This window comes from Schistocerca gregaria, chromosome X (genome assembly GCF_023897955.1).
Source record: "Schistocerca gregaria isolate iqSchGreg1 chromosome X, iqSchGreg1.2, whole genome shotgun sequence".
NCBI lineage: Eukaryota > Metazoa > Arthropoda > Insecta > Orthoptera > Acrididae > Schistocerca > Schistocerca gregaria.
The window spans coordinates 645,268,183-645,292,465 of record NC_064931.1 but is presented as its reverse complement, the minus strand read 5'-3'; the positions used below and the strand labels follow the sequence as shown (position 1 = coordinate 645,292,465).

The 24,283-nt window shown below is 42.5% G+C and overlaps 2 protein-coding genes across 6 annotated transcripts in view; one reads left to right on the top strand and one right to left on the bottom strand.

Annotated features, from left to right (window-relative positions):
- Window positions 1-24,283, bottom strand: part of LOC126299499 (dedicator of cytokinesis protein 3) — a 951,484-nt gene that overhangs the window by 297,003 nt on the left and 630,198 nt on the right. The gene's annotated exons all lie outside the window — the stretch shown is intronic.
- The window catches only part of LOC126299500 (innexin inx3), a 66,752-nt gene that overhangs the window by 35,041 nt on the left and 7,428 nt on the right, over window positions 1-24,283 (top strand). The window contains exon 1 of one of the 2 annotated variants that reach the window (XM_049991447.1): window positions 21,076-21,324. The exons of the other annotated variant lie outside the window; for it this stretch is intronic. The gene's annotated coding sequence lies outside the window, so the exon portion shown is untranslated. Of the gene's footprint in view, window positions 1-21,075; window positions 21,325-24,283 lie in introns of those variants that run through there. 2 annotated transcript variants of the gene reach the window in all.

Sequence of the window (24,283 nt, the reverse complement as noted above, 5' to 3'; positions counted from 1 at the left end):
GTGTAGTCAATTCCAAATTAATATGCATCAACTATAGCGCAAAAAAGTGAAGCACCCTGAACGGATGGAAGAAACGAAATGAAACTTAGAGTTAAGACGGTATGTGTCGCAACTGCATTGATCCATTGATCACAAAATAGTCAAATTTATAAAGAATTTGGTAGTAAGAGTCCATTTATCAGTACGATGTTGCACCCCCCTCCCCCTCCCCTCTCTGGCCTGGATTTGTGCACTGATTTGGTTAGGAAGGGTCCCATAACGCCGCTGTAGCCTCTCCTGAGGCAAGTCTCCCCACAACTGTTGTAATTGGTCTGAGATATGCTGGATACTGGCACAGGGACAGAGTGGAAATTTGTGCTGTTCACACAAATGTTTCTATTGGGGACACATCTGGGGATTTTATTGGCCATGAGAGTACTTCAGCATCACACACAGTTCATAAAGACAGGTACCGTGTGTGGACGAACATTGTGCTGCTGAAAAATGCCACCGCAATGCGGTCGCATGAGATGTAACCCATGAGGACACAGCATATTGAAGACGTAGTGTTGCGCCAACAGAGTTCCCTCAGTTATTACCAGCTGTGACCTAAGTCAAATTCGATGGGTCTCCACACCGTGGCCCCAGGAGTAACACCGCTGTCCGTCGATCATTCGGAGTAGTGCATAACAGTGATTGATCGATGAATAGAATGCGACACCATTCATGAACAGCCCATGCTTCCCAGTCATGGCACCACTCGAAACGTAGACGTTTGCGTTGCGGTGTTAACAGGGTCCTATGCATGGTATGATGATTCCCTATTGCGAATGTTGTTAGTTTTCTACTATTAGTGTGGGATAACAGACTATTGCATTTTCGGTTGGAAGGCGCAGATGTGAAGGGGTTAAGATGTGTTTGGTGCGCAATACGATTAGGATAACAAAGGGCATTCAAAGACCGGTAACGATCTTATTACATCCGGTGCTAAGAGAGAGACTTGGTCAACTTATACGCAGGGTCAAGCCCCTCCCCCTCCGCCCTCAGGGGAACCACCAGGATTTAATCAAGAGGGGACAGGAATAGGGGGTGACCACGAATGTAAGGAGCCAAAGTGTGAACCTTGCCACTGGGTGTGATAAGATCGTTGTCTGTCTTTGAATGCTCGCTGCTATCCCACATACGGTGGCGTATGCAAAATATTTAGAAATTCTCAATACATCAAAAGAAGAAAACTCGAATAATGCACATCAAATACCACCTGTTGCAACAGATACTTCTAGGAAAGCTTGATGGCAGCAGTAGTCTAGGACGTAAGTTATTCTGGTTAAAGTACGTAAGTCAGTGGTTTGTATTGAGCACAGAATCAATGTTGAAAAATCCAGGGACAAACAGAACATCGTGCTGCTGATCGCAAATGTTCTGAGGACGGGGCACTTAAAGAACGCGAAGAATGACGGAAATAAGTTTTAGGGCTGGGATTACAATTCAGGGTGAAAGAAGATTCAATGATCACATCACTGTCCTCAGTCAAAGAGAGGTAGAATTACATGACATTCTGAATGGAGTGAACTTTCTACTCGAAATTGGGGACCGCGAAGTAGACAAAGTGAAGGAATTCTGCTACCTTTTAAGCAAAATAACGTAAGACAGATGAAGCAAGGACGACATCAAAAAGACTAATACAAAGACATTCCTGATCGAAAGGTCAACCAACATCAAACATCGGCTGTGATTTGAGGAAGAAACGTCTGAGAATGTGCGTCTGGATCAAAGCACTGCATGGAATTGAATCACGGAAAACTGAAACAGAAGAGAATCAAAGCGTTTGAGATGGGTTACTGTAGAATGATGATAGAAATAAGATGGTCAGATTAGAAATGAGATGGTTCTGCATAGAATAGTCGAGGAAAGGAACTTAAAGAGAATATTAACAAGGGACAGAATTATAGGATATGTGTTAAGACATTAGGAAGTAACGTCAGTGGTACTAGAGAGCTGTAGGGAGTAAAAACCTTAGGAAGAGCAGTATTACAATGTATCAAAAGAATAACTGAAGATGTTGATTGCAAGTGGTGCTCTCAGAGGAAAGCATAGGAGAGGAATTCGTGGCGAGGCGCATCAAATAATTCGGAAGACCGATGAAATAAAAATGTAAGTTGCGGCAGCCATTGCGACAAATTGCCAATAAAACAGTAGTATGGTAGTCTGTCTTTCCCACAGAAACAGCTAGAACCTACAACCTACCTAACATATACCCAACTGTGATGTTATGACATTTGTTACGTTCTTCGCATCTTGCGAACATTGTCTGTGGATTCAGAGAGTAGTATGGAGACACGAGGATTGAAGAATAGCGCATGTTGGCAAATACTTGTTCACAGTACAGTGCACAGCGTTTCTCGGGACGTCACCCAGAACAAAAAACTTTTCACGACTATATAGGTTTCGAAAAACCTGCCAGCTGGCTGCTGCTGGGCGCGTTAACGCACGGCTTAATCTACATGTACGAACCATTGCAAGCAAATATACTGTACATGAAGATCCTGGTCCATCAGTGCTACAAACAGGAATCTCATGTACTAAAGCAAGAGGCTTTTGAGGGTGAGGGCCATGACGGATGGCATTCGGCAGTTACCCACTGAAGCTGTGTAATAACTCTGCCTAAACAGCCCTCGGAAGGCCCTAACGGTACCGACCGACCGCCGTGTTATCCTCACAGATAAGCGTCACTGGATGCGGATGCGGAGGGTCAAGTGGTCAGCTAACCGCTCTCCAGGCCGTTGTCAGTTTTCGTGACCGGAGCCGCTACTTCTCCATCAAGTGGCTCCTCAATTAGCCTCAGAAGGGCAGAGTGCACCGCGCTTGCCAACAGCGCTCACCTATCCAAATGCTAGCAAAGTCTGACAGCGCTTAACCTCGGGGACCGGTGATACTACTGCGGCAAGGCCATTGGCCAAGCTGTGTAATAGTCAACGAGATTTCCCAACGAACATTATTTTGGCTGATGAAACTAAATTTAACAGGGTAGGTATTGTTAATACGAACGACCCACAACAATAGAAACCAGTAATACCTGAAATAGGGATTTCAGACCTGATGATTCAATAATGTTTGGGTTACGGTTCAATAAGACATGCGTATTATCTTCCCCAGACATTTAATTTCATTCAGTTCAATGTTTTCCTCAGATACGTCTTTTCCTGCTTTGTTGGATTGCGTCCTCTACAAGAAAATACATCCAAATGGATGATTCGGCTGAGCATCATGGTCCTGGAGGAGTTGAAGGTTTGCTAGATTCTTTGCAATAATCAATTTAGTGACCACTGCGATTTTTAGATACGAATCGCGTGTATTTCTTTCGGTGGGTGCACTTTAAGTCGTTGGTATAATGAGGGAAACAGACACCGTGTTTAAGCTGACAGCAATACTCCAAGCAGCCATAACTACGTCTGGCGTTGACACGTCTCAGAATGTTCATACTCACATGACTGTGTTCAGAGATACGTACTAACGCCAACGGAGACCATTTTGGAGACAGCTTGTGGTCTCATATAAATACTGTGAGCTTTTAACTGTAATGAGCTATGCTTCCTGTGGTGGTTCTAATTGTATTGAAAACAGTACTATACTACACTTTCACTCCTCCTGAATAAAGAATGGCGGACTGAAAGCTGTGATTAAAGTACAAAATAAGTTCACATATAGCAGTGTAGAAACCTATAGGTACTGATGGGATTCGAACTCGAAATCTTTGCATAACTGAAAATACAATATGTGCGTCTGAAAAGTTTGGTGAATGCTAACAGCAAATAAAGAAAAAAACTATCTCATAAAAGCAAAACTCCTTTTTCGAACTCCAAAGTAATCATTATTATATACAACACACATCTGACATAGGGTATAAAGCTTTTGGAAACTCAGTAAACGCTTCTTGTGGAATCGCTCAAAGCATCGTGGTCACGTGTTCTTGAATACCCGCATCACGACAGGAGATGGAACCCTGTACTTCCAGTGCGGTTCGGAGACCAAGCGACTGTTAATGACGCGGTGTTCGTCTTCCCGCCTCCCAAAAATGTCAGCTGACAAAATCCAACATTAAGATTGTGTTAATCACCTATTTCGATAGCAAGGACTTCATCCATCATGAATATCTACTCGAGGGAGGCGGCGAAGATGGTGATATCATGCCACTGACTGTCGCTTGGCCCGGACATTCAGTAAATTATGACCACGGTGCTTCGAGCGATTCCACAAGAAGTGTTTACTGAAAGTTTCTGACAGCTTTACAACCGATGTCGGAAGTGTTGTAGAAAACGATTACTTTTAACGCCAGCAAAGGTATTATATCTGTGACTCTTGCTTCCTTTATTTTCTGGGACCATTCATCGAACTCTTCAGACACCACGTACAACTTCACCACTCGGACACAACAGTAAGTTACAAGAAAGTGTTTGTGGGTCGTAGGATAAATGTAAATACGCTGGCCATCCTGCGGTGTTGGCACATCACGTACATTATCAGAGGTTCTTGCAGACGGAACCTCGGACGTCATTTTGACAAGAGTATTGTTTTAAAATCGATGCCTCTTCACAGAACGTAGCTTGCCCGTGAAGTTCCGGACATCCTTTATATAAGTGATACGTCGTTTGCCGGTGTCACTTGAAACAAGTCAACGATGTTTTAATCATGCATGCGAAAAATGATAAAACTAATGGCTAAACAGAGACTAGAATGAATTCTCCCTGGCGATCACTGCGGATTTAAGATCGACCTAATTACAGACCTTCATATGTTATTAAATGTTTGATCATTTACTGGCTGTTTGTAAGGGCTTTAATAAAACTTTTCAACTCTCAAGGATAACACAGCGATCGGTAGACAGAGGCATTCTGAGGAAATTTACGCGAAAACTATGAAACTTAAGAACATATTTCTGATAATAGACATACGCCAAAATTATCAATCACTGTACACACTATACACTCGCTATTTCATAATGTAACACTACACAAGCTATCAGATGACATCAGGACCATATCGACGATGTTTGGTTTGCATTTTTTTTATCGCTACTTCTCATTTTGTTGCCTGAAAAACTGATTCAGAATCAGTCCACAATGAGTGAGATGTTGAGCTCAGAAGGGGCATAAGGTGTTTGTACTGTACATTGCAGAGCTTTGGGAGTAAGGTGTCCGGAAAAGAGAAAAGGAAACAGTTCGAAAGTGTTTTGTTGCACATTTCACTAGATTTGCTTGTTACATTTTTTATCAAACCCCTATTTTGAATCATCTAAATAATACTTCTCTGTATAGAGTGTATGCTTAACATTCACTTTTTAACTGCGTTTTCAAATAAGTTCGTTTCGCTTATGTTTTTAATACTCTTGTCAATTTATTGCACAATTTTTATTTCTTGGTAATTGAGCACCCTATGTAAACCATACCATGGAGAACATCATGGGTGGTTGATACTGTCCAACAATTCTCGTAACGATCTCTTTCTGCACTATTCAGCAATTCGGTGGTATTTAGGAGAGATTCTCTGTCGTTGGTAGGGACTTAAATTTGTGCTTTCCCTTAACTGCAGAGCGTCAATGGTCACTCTGCGAGAGGCGACCTGAATACGTCCAGGAATGCATCAGCGACTTGTTAGATCACGTTCGTAATGTAATTCACCCATTCCTGACCGATACAAAAAACTGCATTTCAGGGGATGGTAGTTGTAGTCTGCAATGGCCCAATGAGCCAAGGAGGTCTATTCAGACCGCGACTTGTTCACTGGATTGCAAATTATCGAGAAAATCTCGATGAGAAGAGCTGCCTGGCCGCGGAGTAACTTAATCAGTTCTTTAGACAGACTATGTATCAAACTTTTTCTCTGATGGAATGGTACTTCGATGGAACCTCATCTATTCTCAAGGTTAACGAAAGTTAAAAAAGGAGAAACTTCTTTTATTCAGTAATTACTTCAATTATAAATCATAACTAATAGCACAGAAACCATATTAAAATTTAAAAAATCGTCAAAGGGTCGAAAAACAAAAACGCGATGTTACCCGATTTTAGCGGAGCACTTATTCACTTCCCGAAGAGTACCAACGTTTCGCGGAACACATTTTGAGAAACCGTGCTCTTAAGTACCTCAGTCTGTCTTCAGCCTAATTGGCAAAAAACCATGCCCTCATCTGATTAAATGGAAACACTTAAATTAACAAGTCAACATAATGTTACTCTGCTTTCCTACTTTTCTGATTTTTAGTTACACGTTATCCTTTCGGTGTTACTTAAAATCCATCTTGACTGCAAATTTTTTTATTCATATGACCGGTTTCGGTTCATTCAGAACCATCTTCATATCAGATATATTTCAGTTACAGGATTTTAAGTAAAATTATAAAATCACTGATTGCTGTTATCCCATAAGACATTCTGTTTTTGCAAACCTTTCGGTGTTGATAGTCGTATTTTTGAAGCGTCCCTTCTGTCCGTTTGAGCAGATTGTGGTCCACCGCTAGGCCTGAAGTCATAGTAGTCTATTTTAGGACGATTACGTGCTTCATCAATGATGTATTTTTGCAAGTGCATTTAAAAGTAAACGTACTGATATTTGCTTAGTTAGCTCTCTCTCTTCCGCTGCTTGTTACTGTTATTGGCTGTACTGTAACAAAGTACGTTCCGAAGTCAGGGGACTATTGTTTAGTATACCTTCTTAGTTCCATTCCTTGAAACATACAGTCTTCTGGTTTGGAATCGAGCTGAGTACTTAAATCAGATTCTCAAATGATTAGTGGATGCAGGCTTCCAAACTTGGCAGTCGGGTGAGAACTGCATTACTCTTTAACGGATCACACAGGAGAATGTTACGGATTCTGAATACGAAATGATTTGTGTGAATAAAAGCATCAAAGGTTAGTCAATCATAATAATCAGATTTTTGCAGACCGTTTGCCTCAAGTGCTGTTGTACTAGACCACCAGTGGGAAAACATTGATAGTGCAGGTATTATGGGGAGATTTATCAGCTATAGACTGTCAGATCCGTTTGCTTCGAAGAGATATAAGGAACCAAATCGTTTCATATTAGTACTTAACGTATTATCCGAAAACTACTTTAAGTATTTAGTTGCAGAATCGACTTTAGAACGTAAAATTTTAAATCACCTGGCAACTAACGGGTCGACCTTTCCGATTTAGTTATTTTAGCGGACGTTTCCGAATCTGAGACTTCTATAGCATAAATTAATGCACGTGTTGAAAGGAATATTAAGGGAAACAAAGCGTGACATGAAACAAATTGCAAAAAACATTAAGTATGACCGGACAAAATTAGACTTCGTACAATACCCTATAGACTAACATGCGTCAAGCAAGGATATGAGCGAGAAGACCACCGTGGTTCAAAGGCAGAATTAAAGTTTCTGCGAAAACAAAGCAACCATCACCAGAGATTTAAAAGATGTCAGTTTTCTTAACCAATTCGGAACTAATACTAAATGAATCCAAAGGGAGAAATGCGAGAGGCATTCAGTGAAATAGAAAGTAAATTTCCATCTAACGGTATGACAAAAAATCCTAAGAAGTTGTGGACTTGAGTAAAGTTAGTAAATGGAAGTCATTTTTTCCAGTTGACTCAGAAATACTTTATTCTGTCCTCCGAAACTGTTGTACTGCTGAAGATAGTACTATGGCTGCAGCAGTCAGTTTTAGCGCTAGCACTTGAGTGGTAGATATTGAGAAGACATAAGAGACGACCACTCAAAATTCCTCGAAAGAGGAAGAGCGTTGTGACATGATGGGATACCTATATGATTTTATATAGATTGAGCTCTGCGCAGATGAGAGTATCCACAATAATAAAGGACAGTATTATTATCACATGAAAATTGTTGTTTAGACTCAATGAACGCGATTGCATGAAGCATTGTTTGCTACAGCGGAAAGTGTAGCACGAAGACTCTACGTGACTTTCCTTTAACTAAAAGGAACATGCGGCAAGTTGAATGAGATTTTCGCTCTGCAGCGGAGTGTGCGCTGATATCAAACTTCCTGGCAGATTAAAAGCACTTTCTCACATACACAACAAAACCTAAATCCCGCAAGGTAGAAGAATCTTTTTACCCATTCGCCAAGTGTACAAGTTAGGTGGATCGACAACATATTCCTGTCATGTGACACATGCCGACACCAGTTTCGTATAGAATATATCAGACGTGTTTTCCTGTGGAGGAATCGGTTGACCTATGACCTTGCGATCAAATGTTTTCGGTTCCCATTGGAGAGGCACGTTCTTTCGTATACTAATCGCACGGTTTTGCGGTGCGGTCGCAAAACACACTAAACTTATTGCAGTGAACACACGCATAAATGAACGAACGGACAGATCATAACTTTACGAAAATAAAGAAAATAAACTTTTCACTCGAGGGAAGAATTGAACCAAGGACCTCTCGTTCCGCAGCTGCTCACGCTAACCACGGGACCACGGCGCTCCTATGCTCACATCCTTGATGTTGCCTGTCTTGCACATGGACTAATCAGTTTGTATATTTTGCTTATTTTTTCATAGTTACACACAACTTCCTGTTTTCTCGATTGATCTGTTTAGTTTTTCAAGGCCTATCCACTGTGCCATCTTATAACTAAATCTGAGGGGGTGCGATGGGGATGTACCCTTGTTAGCATTAAGGAACTAAGTAAGAGATTTAAATATGCCCAGCCGTAAATTCAAATCGGAGCTACAAAGTTGAATGTAGACTCTAGCAGACGAAACTTCAGGCCAGACGGAAGCTTACATAAGAGATGCGGCGTAAAAGTGGTTAAAATGCTTAAAAAAAATCAGTATCCGGATGTGGGTCCAAGACTTACGGATGCGGTTGCGGTCGCGGTCGAAGGGCTTACGGATGGGGTGTTCATACAGATACTATTTATCTTATCCGTGCACACACTGATCTATAGAAAAGCTTGACGTCCTTGCAACAGCAGTTTATCGTTGGTCAATGGAGCAAAGTATTGTTTCAAGCGGATGGACAAAGCGCAGGACATTCCCGTCGTCCAGCACGGTTGTCTAAAGGATGCGCGTAATAGTAGGCTCGCATCTCTGTCGTCAGTCTATATTATACTCAAAGCTACCTAACGGTGTGTGGCGGAGGGCGCTTCAGGTACTACTGACTAATTCACCCCCCCCCTCCCTCCCTCCCTCCCTACTTTTCCCATTCCAAATGGCGCGGGAAGAATGATTGTCGGTAAGCTTCCGTATTAGCCCAAATTTCTCGAATTATCGCGTCGTAGTCATTTTGCGAGACGTATATGGGAGGAAGTAATGTGTTATGACTCCTCACAGAAAGTGCTCTCTAGAAATTTCAGTAGTAAACCTGTCACTGATGCACAACGCCTCTCTTGTAGCGTCTGCCAGTGGTGTTCATTGAAACACACACACACACACACACACACACACACACACACACACACACACACACACACAAAATTCATTCTTGCACCATGTAATAAACAATACTCAAGAATCGATCGTACAAGCGCCTTGAGTCACTTTTCTTCGTAGATGAGCAAAATTTTCTAATGTTTCTTCCTATGAATATGTCTGGCATATGCTTTTCCTACTATTTGTTTTATGTGGTCATTCCACTTCAGGTTTCTCTTGATACTTACGCCTAAATATTTTACAGTAGATACTGTTTCCGGCAATTTGTCATCGATAGTGTATTTTTAAAATAGATTTCTTTTTCTATGTATGCGCAATATGTGACATTAATTTACGTTAAGGATCAACTGCCAGTGCCTGCAGCATTCGTCAGTCCTCTGCAGGTGATTCTTCATATCGATACTGTCTTCTGGCGTTGCTATTTTCTTACAGAAAACTGTGAACATTGTCAGGAACCTTCCGATGCTGTCTGTTAGATCGTTTATGTACATGAACAGTAACTGTCCTATCACACTTCCTTGGGGTACTCTGGAGATTCATTTCGCGAGATGTGTTTGGGAGGAAATATGTTGTCAGATTCTTCACAAAAAGTGATCTCTCGAAATTTCAGTAGTAAACCTGTCAGTGATTTTCCGTTAAGAGCGACGTGTTGAATTCTATATGTAAGGAAGTCTTGAATCCTATGCTCGGTAAGCTCTAATTTTTTCACTAAACGGTAGTGCGGGACGGTTTCACGTTATCTACAGCGCTATCGATCTCGTGGAGGAACAGAGTGAGCAGAGTTTCGCAAGATCTCTGTATACTATAGAAGGATGAAACAGGTTTTATGCTTGCGTATTATGATCCATTAGAGACCGAAAATACACGACGTGACAAATGAAGCACCGAGGAGGAAACGAAATGAAAATTCACGGATTGAGGCGGTATGTCATGTTCCTGTAGTGATTACAAATGGAATCAAATTTGTATGAGCCCCTTCATCAGTATCTTTGCGCCCACTCTGTCCTGGATTCGTGCACTGATTCGATTGGGAATGGTGTCATAAAGCCGTTTTATCCTCTCCTGAAGCATGTTTGCCCAAAACTGTTGTAAATGGTCCTTGATGTCGTGGGTACTGGTACGGAGTGGACGCCCCGAGCTGTTCCCATATTATATCAAGGACACAACTAGGGATCTTTCTGGTCACAGTAGTAGTTCACCATCACGCAGACAGTTCATAGCCACACTTTCGATGTGTGTACTAGCATTGTCCCCTTGAAAAATGCCACCACGATAATGTCGCATGGTACGTAAGGCTTGAGAGCTCAGGATGGATCACGGCATACTGGACATATTGTTGTGCTGTGTGTTGCCTCAGTTACTACCAGCCGTGGCCTGAAGGAAAACCCGATGCCCCCCCATACCACGACGCCAGAAGTAACACCCCTGTGCCTGTCCAAAACATTGCAGAAAAGGACCTCTTCCCATGTCGCTGCCATACTCGGCGACGTAGGTCATCCAGGATACTAACCGCGATTCATTGCTAACACAATGCGACGCCATTCATCAGAAGTCCATATTCCTCATTCACGGCACCAATCCAAATCCAGCTTTGCGTTGTGGTGTGAACGGCACGTTATGCATGGGAAGGTATTCCCTAATGCGACTGCTGCTGGTCAGACTAGTATTGTGGTATGTACTCTTTTTTCGGGTGGGTAGCGTAGATACGAAGGGCTTAAGATATGCTTGGTGCACAATACGGTAAGGCTTCATTTTGGTCGTAAGTGGTCAACCGAAAACTTGGCGATGATGATGCCTGCCCTCAGGTTTCCATGGAGTCCGATAGCGGACCATCATCACATCCGAATGCCTCACAAATGTGGATACCTCCGGCCAGCCAGAGACACACAATGAGGCCCCCCTTTCAGTCAGTAAGGTACTGATAATGCTGTCTCACATAGATATGAGTCATCTCCGTGTCCTTAACAATGATTACTCAGCAACACACACTCCTTATATCCCCTACCACGCCGGGTATCAATACTAAACAACACTAACGCATTCCGGTCGCCGTTCTACCTGTCAACAGGCAATTTCAACTCTAAATCATTTACATATTCGCCGATGGTGTGTACGTGTACGAAGTTAGATTTTTATCAGATCATGTCTTCTGGGTGCTTCACTTTTATTTTTATTTTTTCGGGACATGCATCCCCTTTAGGAGATTCAAACAGTGATTTTGTAAAAGTCAACCCAGTCTGCTATCTCATAAGGTCCAGAAGGCAGCAAAAAGCGGCATCCACATGCGGCCCTCTTTGACTAACGGTAGGCGTTCGATGCGATTCCACAGGGTTGGCCAGTGACGAAAATAAGAGCTTGTATAATACAGTCCAGACATGTGATTGTATTGAAGACTGACTAGCCAATACGGCTAACACACCGTTAGTAACACGGAGAAATCGTCAGCTGTGAAAGTAGCTTCGGGCGTATGTCGAGAGTGTGTTAAGAGGACCGTTACTGTTCACAGGGCGAATCACCTAAAACTTGCTCTGCAAATATTTCAATAATGGAAGGAGCCATTGATAGGCGGATTTCACAGATTGGAATGGTAGGCAAGGGCCCGTCGATGCACCATACACTTAATGTGTTAAGAGTTTCAAATCTGTAAAAACGGTAAAAATATTTAAGTGGGACAATGCGTATCGACAGCACAACAATCAAAGTAGACGATATTAGAACGTCAGTTGTTTGTTGCAGGAGTCTAGTGCAAATAGTTCAAGATATCGCAGTTTCAACATTGTAAACACCGACAGTTGTCTGTTCCATGTTGTCGCAGAAACGAGTGTCAGTTTCAAATCCAAATGGTTCAAATGGCTCTAAGCACTATGTGACTCAACATCTGAGGTCACCAGTCCCCTAGAACTTATAACTATTTAAACCTAACTGACCTAAGGACATCAAACACATCCATGCCCGAGGCAGTATTCGAACCTGCGACCAGACTGAAGCGCCTAGAACCGCTCGGCCACTCCGACCGGCGAATTCAATTTCACATGGATGCGTATGTGTAGCCCTACACAGATGTTAACAAGTCTCCGGAGGTGTTGTGTTGTTAAATGGGACATTGCCTAGGACAAACAAGACATAGGTGGATGCAATACCTCTGCGGGATCTGACACGCAAAGAACCAGTGAACCCTCAAAGCCCGTGCTCAAAATGACGACCACCAGTGACAACAAAAGCTTGCAGTCTGCCATGCAACGATTGCTGCAAATGTTCTAGAATTTTAGCGTAAACTGCAGCGCAGGCAGCAGTACTACGCCGTTCCATATCATCTGTAATTGTTTGAAGAGACTGAGGAGGTTGACGTCCATTGGGTTATCTTTCGCCGTACACGATACACGAACGAACGGTATACTTCCTACATTCACTATTAACCATGAGCTTGTCAGACTTTTTCGCATTGGAAAATACCATCTTCCAAATACGTTCTACTACGCCCACAATCACACAATGTGACAGGGCCGACGGAATGCAGTTGCAGTGTACACACAACACAATGCAAACAAGTATAACATCGTGGCCTAGCATCTAACAAGTAGGCTGTTGTCGGTGTCTGCAATGCTCACAATACTATAACTCGTAAACTACTCGCACTAGCTTCCTGCAACAAACACCACTGACATTCTCATCTACGCTACTTTCAGCATTTTACTTTCAATAGGCATTGTGCCATTCAAAAATTTAACTGCTGTAAAAAACCTTCACTTCCATCAACTTCTCAATCTGAGTATTGGTCACAAATGCGTGTCCTTACCTAACACACAATTATCCAAAAAATTACATCGATAGTAGCTTCCATGTCCGCAGTATATACAGCCCCAGTGTTAGGTGTGGTTTAATGGGAGCTTCATGTGGCTGTTCGCGGATAATGTTTTGCAAATCTGGGAGCCACAGTGCACGAATATTAATGCTTGATGAAGGGAAAGATAACTGGCCGCCAGCGTGGGAAAGAACTGTAATATATTTCACAAACATGAGGGGTGAAAATCTTTATCGTACGATCGGTGATCAGTAACTGGAAACAGTAACGAGCTTCAGATAGCGAAGAGTATACGTCCGAGACCATTTAAAATAGAACTACTACATAAAACTGTAAGCTGGAAAGACCGACATATTATCGGGATTCATTGGAAGAAACTTAGGAAATTCATTCTTGATTATTGTTCATTATTCTGAGATGCTTACCGTTTAAGATTAATAGAGGAGAGACAGAATACTTAAACAAAAGTGAAGCTTTTACCCTCTCCTCCTCCACCTCCTCTTAGATCCTGATCCAACTTCAGTGACTGCGGCTGCAAGAGCGGTCCTGTACAGCTCGATGAGGCTTACTGTCGAAATTCTGTGAGCGCATTCTCTAAACATCAAGCAACAAATTACTTCCTTCCAACCACAGGACTTCTAAGCATTTACGGTCAAAACTGATGGTAGCGGACACTAGACTGAATATTTTGAGATCAGGAACCAATGGATGGAAATTAATATTTAAGGCGGCATGAGGTGTTGAATGAGCAATGCACATCTACATCTACATGATTACTCTGCTATTCACAATAAAATTCCTGGCAGAGGGTTTGATGAACCACCTTCAAGCTCTCTCTCTACTGTTCCACTCTCAAAAGGCACGCGGGCGGGAAAAACTAGCACTTAATTTTTTCTATGCGAGCCCTGATCTCTTATTTTATCGTAATCATTTCTCCGTATGTGGGTGGGGGCCAACAGAATATTTTCGCAATCGGAGGAGAAAATTGGTGATTGAAATTTCATGAGAAGATCCCGTCGCAACGAAAAAAGCCTTTGTTTTAATGATTGCCACTCCAATTCACGTATCATGTCTGTGACACTATCTGCCCTATGTCGCGATAATACAAAACGAGCTGCCCTTCTTTATACTTAGATTTCATCCGTCAGTCCCACCTGATGCATATCCCACACCGCACAGCATTACTCTAGAATAGGGCGGACAAGCGTGGTGTAAGCAGTCTCTTCAGTAGACCTGTTGCATCTTCGAAGTGTTCTGCCAATTAATCGCAGAATTTGGTTTGCTCTACCCACAGTATTATCTATGTGATCGTTCCAATTTAGGTTATTTGTAATTGTAATTCCTAAGTATTTAGTTGAATTTACAGCCTTAAGATTTGTGTGACTAATCGCGTAATCGAAATTTAGCTTATTTCTTTTAGTACTCGTGTGAGTAACTTCGAACCTTTCCATATTCAGGGTCAATTACTACTTTTAGCACCATACAGATATCTTATCTAAATCATTTTGCAAGTAGTTTTGATCATCTAATGACTTTACAAGACGGTAAATGACAGCATCATCAACAAACAATCTAAGATGGCTACTCAGATTGTCTCCTATGTCCTTAATATAGATCAGTAACAATAGAGCCTCTAACACTTCCTTTGGGAACGCCGATATTACTTCTTTTACTCGATGACCTTCCGTCTGTTACTACGAACTGTGACCTTTGACAGGAAATGACGAATTAAAAAAATGGTTCAAATGGCTCTAAGCACTATAGGGCTTAACTTCTGCGTTCATCAGTCCCCTGGAACTTAGAACTACTTAAACCTAACTAATCTAAGGACATCACACACACCCATGCCCGAGGCAGGATTCGAACCTGCGACCGTAGCGGTCGCGCGGGTCCTGACTGTAGCGCCTAGAACCGCTCTGTCACGACGGCCGGCGCAATCACGAATCCAGTCGCACAACTTAGGCGATACTCCGTAGGCGCGCAGTTTGGTTAGAAGATGCTTGTGAGGAACGGTGTCGAAAGCCTTCTGGAAATCTAAAAATATGGAATCAATCTTACATCCCCTGTCGATAGCACTTATTACTTCACGAGTATAAGCAGCTAGTTGTTTCAGAAGAACAATATCTTCTGAAACCGTGCTGACTGTGTCAATAAATTTTCTTCCAGGTATTTCATAATGTTCGAATATAGTAAATGTTCCAAAACCATACTGCTAATCGACATTATTGATATAGGCCTGTAATTCAACGGACTGCTGGCGATCTGTTAAAAACAATACACTACCGTCTGTCCACGGTGAGCTTTCGCGTTGTTTGCAGTTTACGACTGGTTGCCGATATGGGGGCATTATTCATTACAGGAACTTGCAGGCAGGCGCTAATTGGTGGTACAACAGGACGTAGTCCCCGGAGAGTTGAACGATTGTGCAAACAGAAATTTCGTAACAGGTGTCATCCTAATTGGAAGAAGTGTATCGCTGTGGACACAGCGTTACGAGAAACTGGTCCATACAGTCCACAGAGCTGGCCAACGTTCTCGACAGGGAATAATTGTTCCCACAGTGGAATTTGAGACGGTATAGGATCAATAAGTACCTACAAACTTGCTCGTGAAATGGACATTACGGCGAACACAATGTGGAGAATGCAGGTGGAGCACTAAGTACAGCTTTCGAAGAAACATGTGCAAGCAGTAGAGCTAAAAGATTTTGAATACAGAGTTCAGTTCTGTCAATGTATTATCAAGCACTGAAACTGCCGGTCGTCACTTCGAATAGTGGCGATGAGCTCAATTATGTCAATGAAAAAATTCATCATTTTCTCTCGAGAATAGAAACCCTACACGTTTGAGACACGCTGTATAGCTATATGGCAAGCCATCAAGGAAAGTGGAACTGCAACCGGACACGAAGTATTTGAGTAATAACAAAATCAGCGTTTCTTTTTAATACATGCTACCAGTTTCGACACCAAGCGGTGTAATCTTTAGGCCCCAAGCGTAACATTTCACGGAAGGTACGCAATCTAGTTAATTTCGGCCCAATGCGTACTATTCTGTTCATTGCACATGAAAACTGTTGGGGATGGCTGGTTACGCTTGGAGCCTGAAGATATCACCATTCGGTGTTGAAACTGGTAGCATATGTTAAAGAATAAACGCCGTAGATTGAAATGCAGTAGCTGGTTTTGTTGCCATTATTAAAGTACGTTGTATAGCTCGTGAAATGACCACGAAGGAAAATTTCAGGGAAATTCGACCAGATACGGAAGCTTGCCGATGCACGTTCTTCACGAATGAATCGAATGATAGTGTTTCAGGCCGGCCGGAGTGGCCGTGCGGTTCTAGGCGCTTCAGTCTGGAACCGCGTGACCGCTACGGTCGCAGGTTCGAATCCTGCCTCGGGCATGGATGTGTATGATGTCCTTAGGTTGGTTAGGTTTAATTAGTTCTAAGTTCTAGGCGACTGATGACCTCAGAAGTTGCATGGTGCTCAGAGCCATTTGAACCATTTGATAATGCCTCAGAATTGTTCAAATAGCTCTAAGCACTATGGGGCTTAACAACTGAGGTCATCAGCCCCTTACACTTGGATTTACTTAAACCTAACTAACCTAAGGACATCACACACATCCATGCCCGAGGCAGGATTCGAACCTGCGACCGTAACAGTAGTGCGGTTCCGGACGGAAGCGCCTAGAACCGCTCGGTCACAGCGACCGGCAAATGATAGTGTTGCACCAGCTATCACCATCTACATATACAAGTCCCAATTTTCTTGACCATCACAAATAATTTCGTATCCAGAAGCGAAATAAAATATTTCAAGCAAATGATGTTGTTTACCTGCCAGGGCGGCATTAACCAACACGATTGCTGTGTTTGTAACTTTGTTCCTTATGAGTATATGAACGGCATCAGTCGTTTTTAAATAGCGCACCATATTTTTCATTCAGTAATCGAAAACCTCTCTTAAAGACAAGCCCAGAAACGTATCACAGTGTACAATTAACGCAAACCACAGAAAAAAACCATTATGCACAAGTATGTAGTGTACTGTCTTAATATGTAATGATATGAAATCGGAAGATGGAACAAGAGTTCCATCAGACTTCGTGGCAGATTGAACTGTGTGCCGGACCAGGACTCTAACTCGGGACCTGTGCCTTTCGCGGGCAATAAGTCTACCGACTGAGCTATCTTTCATTCCAGGAGTGACAGTCCTCAAACTATCAAAGGAGAAATACTGTGGAGTTTGGAAGGTACTTCCGGAAATAAAGCTGTGAGGACGAGTCGTGAGTCGTTCTTGAGTAACTCACTCGGCAGAGCACTTTCCCGCTAAAGGCAAAGGTACCGGATTCGACTCCCTGTCCGGCACACAGTTTTAATCTGCCAGGAAGTTTCGTATCCGTTCACAGTCCGCTGCAGATTGAAAAATTCATTCTGAGAAAGATATCATCTACACAAATGCAGGGTATTAATGTCACGAACATCGTGTGGTCTCTTTAGATGACCTACGTTATAGGCTATAATTTTCGGAGCAGAAACATACATTTTGGAACGCCATATTGACCGAATGACGCTGTTGTACGGTTCTACGCCTCGTTATCATCCTAAGTCTAGGCTATTACGAATAAAGTTCTCAACTGCAACTACACTGATGAGCCAAAACATTTTAACCACTTGTTTAATAGCTTGTTTGTCCGTCTTTGGAACGGAATAAATCAGTCTGCTTATCAAGGATTAGACAGTTTGTTGGTAGGTTTGTGGAGGTGCGTGGCATTATATGTCTATGCACAGGTCACTTAATTCGCGTACGCAGTGATGACGCCCGATAGCGACGCAGATGGGTTCCATAGGACTTACATCAGGCCAATTTGGTCGCCGAAAGTTCATTATAATGCTTCTCAAACACGGAAAATTATACTGATGAAAGACATTGCTGTCGGGGAAAATATCAAGCATGGAGGTATGCAGATAGATCGCAGTTGTCAGCGTGTCTTCGATTACTACCACAGGTCCCCTGCAGGCGCAGGAGAATGTCTCCCATAGCATAACACTCCTCCCACAACCTGTGTCCGTGGTGTACTGCACGTTTCGGATCGCCGTTCACTCCGATGACTGCTTTTGTGGAAATGACCATCGACCTAGTGTAGCAAAAATGTGATTCACCCGAAGAGCCGACACGCTCCCGTTGATGGACTGTCGAATCCAGATGGTCTCGTGCCCACTGCAATCGTAACTATATCGTTGGCTCAACATGTGACCAAGTAGAGGTGGTCTGTTGCAGGGCTCCATGTTCAGCAATGTACGATGAACGGTGTGCTCCCGAACACTTGCGCGTGCACCAGCATTGCAATGATTCGGCAGATACCACAGATAACCATCTATCCTACTTTACAGAGCAGAAAAGCCTCCGAACCCCACGTTCTGTGAAGACGAGTGGACATCCAACCGTTTAGTGCCTAGTGGTAGTTTCACTGCCCTTCTACCTGTTGCCGTAGATGCTCACGACAGTATCACGTGAACATTCGACCAGTTTCGCCGTTTTCGAGGTAATCGTTCACAGGCTCTGTAATAATAATCTATCCTTTGTCAAAGTCGCTTATCTCAATGGATTTCCCCATTTACAGCCGACATCTTCGTTAGGATGATACCTCGTCCATGTCTGCTCCGCTTTCATGCTTTCGTTACTATGTCACATTCCCGCAACGCCTCCAGGCATCATCCAACGTCGAGGTACGCAGTGGTCATAATAGTTTTGGCTGATCAGTGTAACATTCCTGCAATGTGCCAGCTTTCCTTAAGCCCCTAATGCTTCTTCACATTCCAACAAGAAAATGAACGATCGCATCTTAACCTGCTGTCTAGTAGCCTTCGCATGCGTAACGTTTCTCCCTGGCGCGATCTCTCTCCCCCCCCCCCCCCCCCCCTTCTTCTATGAGTATGTAGTGGAAACTGAAAATTTATGGTGGTACTCGAACCGGATTTCGGTTTGTATCAAATTTTCAATTTACACAACATATTCATTACGTAAAAGGATCACCACAAGTGAACAGATTTCATGACATTGCGTCTTCGCTGATTTCACCTCTGTCGACCCATTAATTTTAGTGCACTTGCTTGATTTTATTTTCCTTCTAATTATCTAAGTTTTCTCTACTTTTATAATCACTTCCCGTGAGTCGTTTCAGCCTTTTAAAGAAAAGTTATGTCGACGGTTATGGTACTGTGTTAATGAAATAAAATAGGTGAATCAGGCTGACATTCACCGGAACAGGTGGTTAAAACATCTTGGCGATAACACACAAGCATGGAGGGTGTGCAAAGCGCATGGGCGCGATCCACGACTAATATTCCGCCCTGTTTCCCTATGCGTCTCTGTACGAACGTGTCTATTGGCCTGATGTGCTTCCGTGTAAAAACATACGGCACAAACTCACGCAGGAACTGGATATAGTGTCCTGGAGAAGCCATTAACATTTAATTGGAATTAACTGAGAGCGGAATTCAAAAACAGTTCATCTAGCTCGACGGAAAAAAAAAACCCACAGAAAGTAACGGGGTATCAATCACTTTCTATGCTGAACAAGCGGAGCAACTAGCAACCTTTCTATAATTAGTTCACCGTAGTTATTGGTACACTATTTACCCTCTGCCAAACACCGTAAGGTGGCTTGCGGAGTGCATGTGTAAATGGCTGTAGCAGCGACTTTGATTTCATGTTTCACGGCGCACACGACAAGAATGCGGCGACGGTTTTAATGCGTTGCATATTTAAATGAATAATAGTGTTTATGAGCAGAGTAGGAACCTGTTATTTTACACTTGCAAAGCAATCACAAGAGTTTGTTCTACGGATAACAGTACCGCCCATACTGACACAGTGTACCATTAAATGAGAATAGCTGCTTTAACACGAGATCAGTCCCTGGTGTCTAAATAGTGGTTTGACTTTCCGCGTATCTTGGATGCAGAGGATGCTCTTCTTGTGTTACTTCAAACGCGGAAAGAGAATTTGCTGAGCTACAGGACTAGTTTCATGTACACCTTACTACTGTACGAGTCATTTGTCTGACGCGTATGTGCGTCTTGAAGTCTCTCACAGTTTAGTTGGCCAGGATGTGTGAATCCGAAAACCAATGTGTGAGTTCATAGTTTTTAAATATATTAGCGGTCCCGTAAAACACTGATACAGGCGCTCTCCCAGCTCCGAGGCTTATGTACTTTATAGAAACAAGTGGATTAACATATTTGCAAGTGAACAGCTACTCAAGTTCCGATGGTCTTGATGACACATTCGTTGACCGCGTAACGTGAAATTAATCAAAAGGTAGGATTTAACACCACTTTGATATAATGTAGGTGGTTTTGTTCGAACCGCCCCAGCTGAAGGGCGACACGATAGGGTTATGATCTATATTTAATCACTGCAAAACCGATGAAAAGCATGTTCAAAAGCGTGCGATAGCAATCACTGCTAGGAAAGTGGGTGACGTAATATTTTACGGGGGACAACTTTCGTGTTATACTCCTGTGTGAGCAATTCTTATTCCAAATGGATGGGCTATTGAATTTTCAATAACGCATCAGCTACGCCAGCGTTTGAATTTGTATTTCTTCACGTGCATACTAGGCAATTTTCAATATCAATTTTAAAATATCATTTGTAAATACCATTTGACATTAACTTTCCTTCGCAGACTTTTTGCCCTCTTCCTCTTGCCTCTCCTTTTCATTTTTACGCGGAAAGGCACTCGTCGGAAATTTTATCAGTTGCATCATAAAGACATGAACCCGTTTCTGGATTTAAACACTATCCATCCGTCATAAAGTGATGTGTGGGTGCGACGTCTGAAGCGCGCAGCCCGAAGATGAGCAGCTGTTGGTAGTTAGCAGCAAGGACAGCGGCCCTGCTGGCTTGAGATGCCTGCCTGCAGCCTCCCCTCCCCACTCCGCGCGACCTACACGCCAACGCCACGCCACAGCCGCATCTGGAGTCAACTTACACAACTGTCTCGGCCTCTCGCTAGAACGCTTCTATGTGAACGCTTGCTCTCGGTGTAGTGCCGTGTGTCCGTGATTGGATTTCATCCGGGATTCCAGGTTTGTTCTGGCCCTTTCTTCTACTGTGTACTGGTGTGCGAGATACAAAGGCAGACTTTCAGCTGCTTCGCTTGCTTTCTTCTGTTCTGAGTTATTAAACAAAGCGCAGGTCAGGCGGGAACATCTGTGCAAGGGGGAGAAACGAGAAGCCACTCTGCTCACAAAGTGCAGCCTATCTTGCCTCCTGCAGGTGTCTGCGTTCGCCTGCAACAGGTTGTTGCTTGCAGCCGTGCGCGGACAGGTTGTCCTAAAAGTGTCACACTCGTTTTAGGCTAGTCTTGCTTTTATTTTACGTCATATGTGGAGTGCTCCGAAAGAAGTTAAGCTTCCGTGAATAGTTGTATATTTAATATTGCGAAATTGGTGAGAGCTGTAACAAAAAAAATAAAAGGTCGACGCTTAAACAACGCGTTTGCGAATCCATATGCACCCTTTTTTTCTTAACTTGTACAAAGCTCAAAGACACCTAATTTAAGGAATATTGTGCCGATGAACATTTCTTTCTCTTGATTTTCTTTGATTGTGTATAAGTAAGCAAGCAGTGACAAGTAGTTTTAAAATCCTTATGCGATGTAGTCGAATTACTCTCTTCAGATACTAAACGTACAGAAAACCAAATACTACTTGAAGATTTTGTACATTTACCAAGAATTTGTGTAATCTATCAGTGTTTATTTTATAAGCATTTGAATTAGTTTCTATGTGCTGAAAATATTTATAACTGAATGCCGCCTAACACTAACTTATTATTAGAGAATACGAAACGAAGGATGGACTTCAGTAGAAAATATTTTCGCTAGAAGTATTAAATATGAAAGATGTGTACGCTAACCTAATTACAGGGCTTCATCAAATAGCAATACGAGCTACAGCATAAATCTAAACATTCGAAGTGTTATCACAAATTTAAACGGCAGAACTCAGTGACATAAAAGACTGACGTTTGTGAGATTTTAGAAAAATGGTTCAGTCGTTTCTCATATTTTTAATATTAGAAAAAGTTTACACTCGAATGCGTGTATAGGAGATTGTAGTTACACACACACACACACACACTACCTCTAAATCTGATTAGTGTGTAGGAGCTACCCAGTAAATTTTCTATCATCGTAGGTACAATTAAGAAATGCACAGTATTGCCAAAATTTAGTACAGTACCTTACTTAGTTTTTTAGTTATTGGGTTCCTACTCAAAGCTTGTTGTAAAGAAATTGAAGTTTGGTGGTACTTACGTTCTCTGTTTCTTTCTTTCAAACACACATACATTACAATGAAGCCACCACCAATTTAAGGTCGATGTAACGTTTTTATGTAGCTACCTAAAGGAATTTACTTGAAAGGGAATGTTAACCGCTTCCGTTAGGTATACGACAAAATTGCCTTCGTTTTGTTGCGGGTTTTATCTAGATAGCAATGTGTACAGGCTCTCGTAAATCCTACGAAGACTGTTCACTAGTTGTGAAGCATCAGTTTGACTATAATAAACCATTTTCGTAGTGAAGAAGTAGATACCGTTGTAAGGGACGTGAGGAACTGACCTTTGAGTATGGCTACCAAAGTGTTAATGAACTTCATTTTCCATTTCAAAATATTTACTGCACTCCTTCTGAGCACATTGTAGCCCTTGTTGAATTACGCTCCACGATACTTCCACAGTATATTCTGAATATCATCGTGATTCACAGAACTAAGAAAGATTGTTACACATTTTGAAAGTAAGTTTGACGTTCTTTTGCTGTGAGCTGCGTTGAAATTTTGTTTCGATTAATAGTCATGCAGCGCACGTGCGATAGACGGCGGCCAGTGATACAGGTCAGCTTGGGAAGATTAAAATTCCAGTCAGAGCTGGCGCTGGCTGCTAGCAAATTGGAGTCAAGTGATGGAGATGGGCCCTCTCCCTCCTGCGCTTCCGCTCCCAAGCATTCGCGAAAAATATTTCGTGATACCGGTACTACCAGTGATTTTTCTCACGCAGTCGTATCCGTAAAATCTGGACGTGGACAAGAAATTCTTACAGCAAGCAATGTCGTATTCTGAGGCGTATTCATGTGGCACAGACCAATATCTATCAAACAGGCTTCACTATGGAATTCCAGAAAGGCAATGAAAAAGTGCACTGGCTCTTTTTTCAGGAAACGCAGGAAAATTTGTAATCCTTTCTCTCGCACAGCCGAGACGAAAAGCTTTAACTACTAAAAGGCAGTGATAAGTTAATCGACAAATTACACTTCTGGAAAGCTTTATACTTCATCTGATCAATTTGAAACCAAGAACATACACAAGGGACTGTCTTCAGAATATACTGTTTCCATTGAGAGGAGACATTACAGTTGTGGTGGAACAAGCAAATCTTTGCAAATGTTTCAAAGGTAGGAATAGTGACAGAGGTGGGGGAACCACCGACCTGAGCTAAATTAAGTTTCCCGTGGCTTCCCCCTCCCTGTATTACTCCCACTCCTTGCTGCGTTTGTGGCAAGTTTTTTTTACGTCAAATGCATTTAAACAACTCTTCAGCGCATGATGGTGCTGTCTGCTGTTGTCACATGGCGTTGTCTCTTGACACGAAGAAAACTGTATTTAGAACTTTTTCCTGTGGGTTTATTCACTATTCGTAGCGTTGCTTGTGTAGCTGCAGTTCACTGTCTGGGCAAAATGACCACTATGATCTCGTTTTTTATTTAAACGTGAGGAGCATAGAAAAGTCTCTTTCGAGTGGAGTAGTCAAAGATGTCGACGAACGTGTTTCGTGAGACATTGTGAGGAAATGAGATGCTGCTGCACAGAATCAGAATATTGTTGAGACATTTCCGTTCGCGGGTGCAACAACTTCTGAGGAAGAAAAGTGCATCACAATTTACTGTCAAAACGTTTCATCCATACCTTGCATGGTAAAAGCTACATTATTTTACCACAGACGAATGAAAAGTCTACTCTCTTTGGTAGCTGCATACTGGAATTT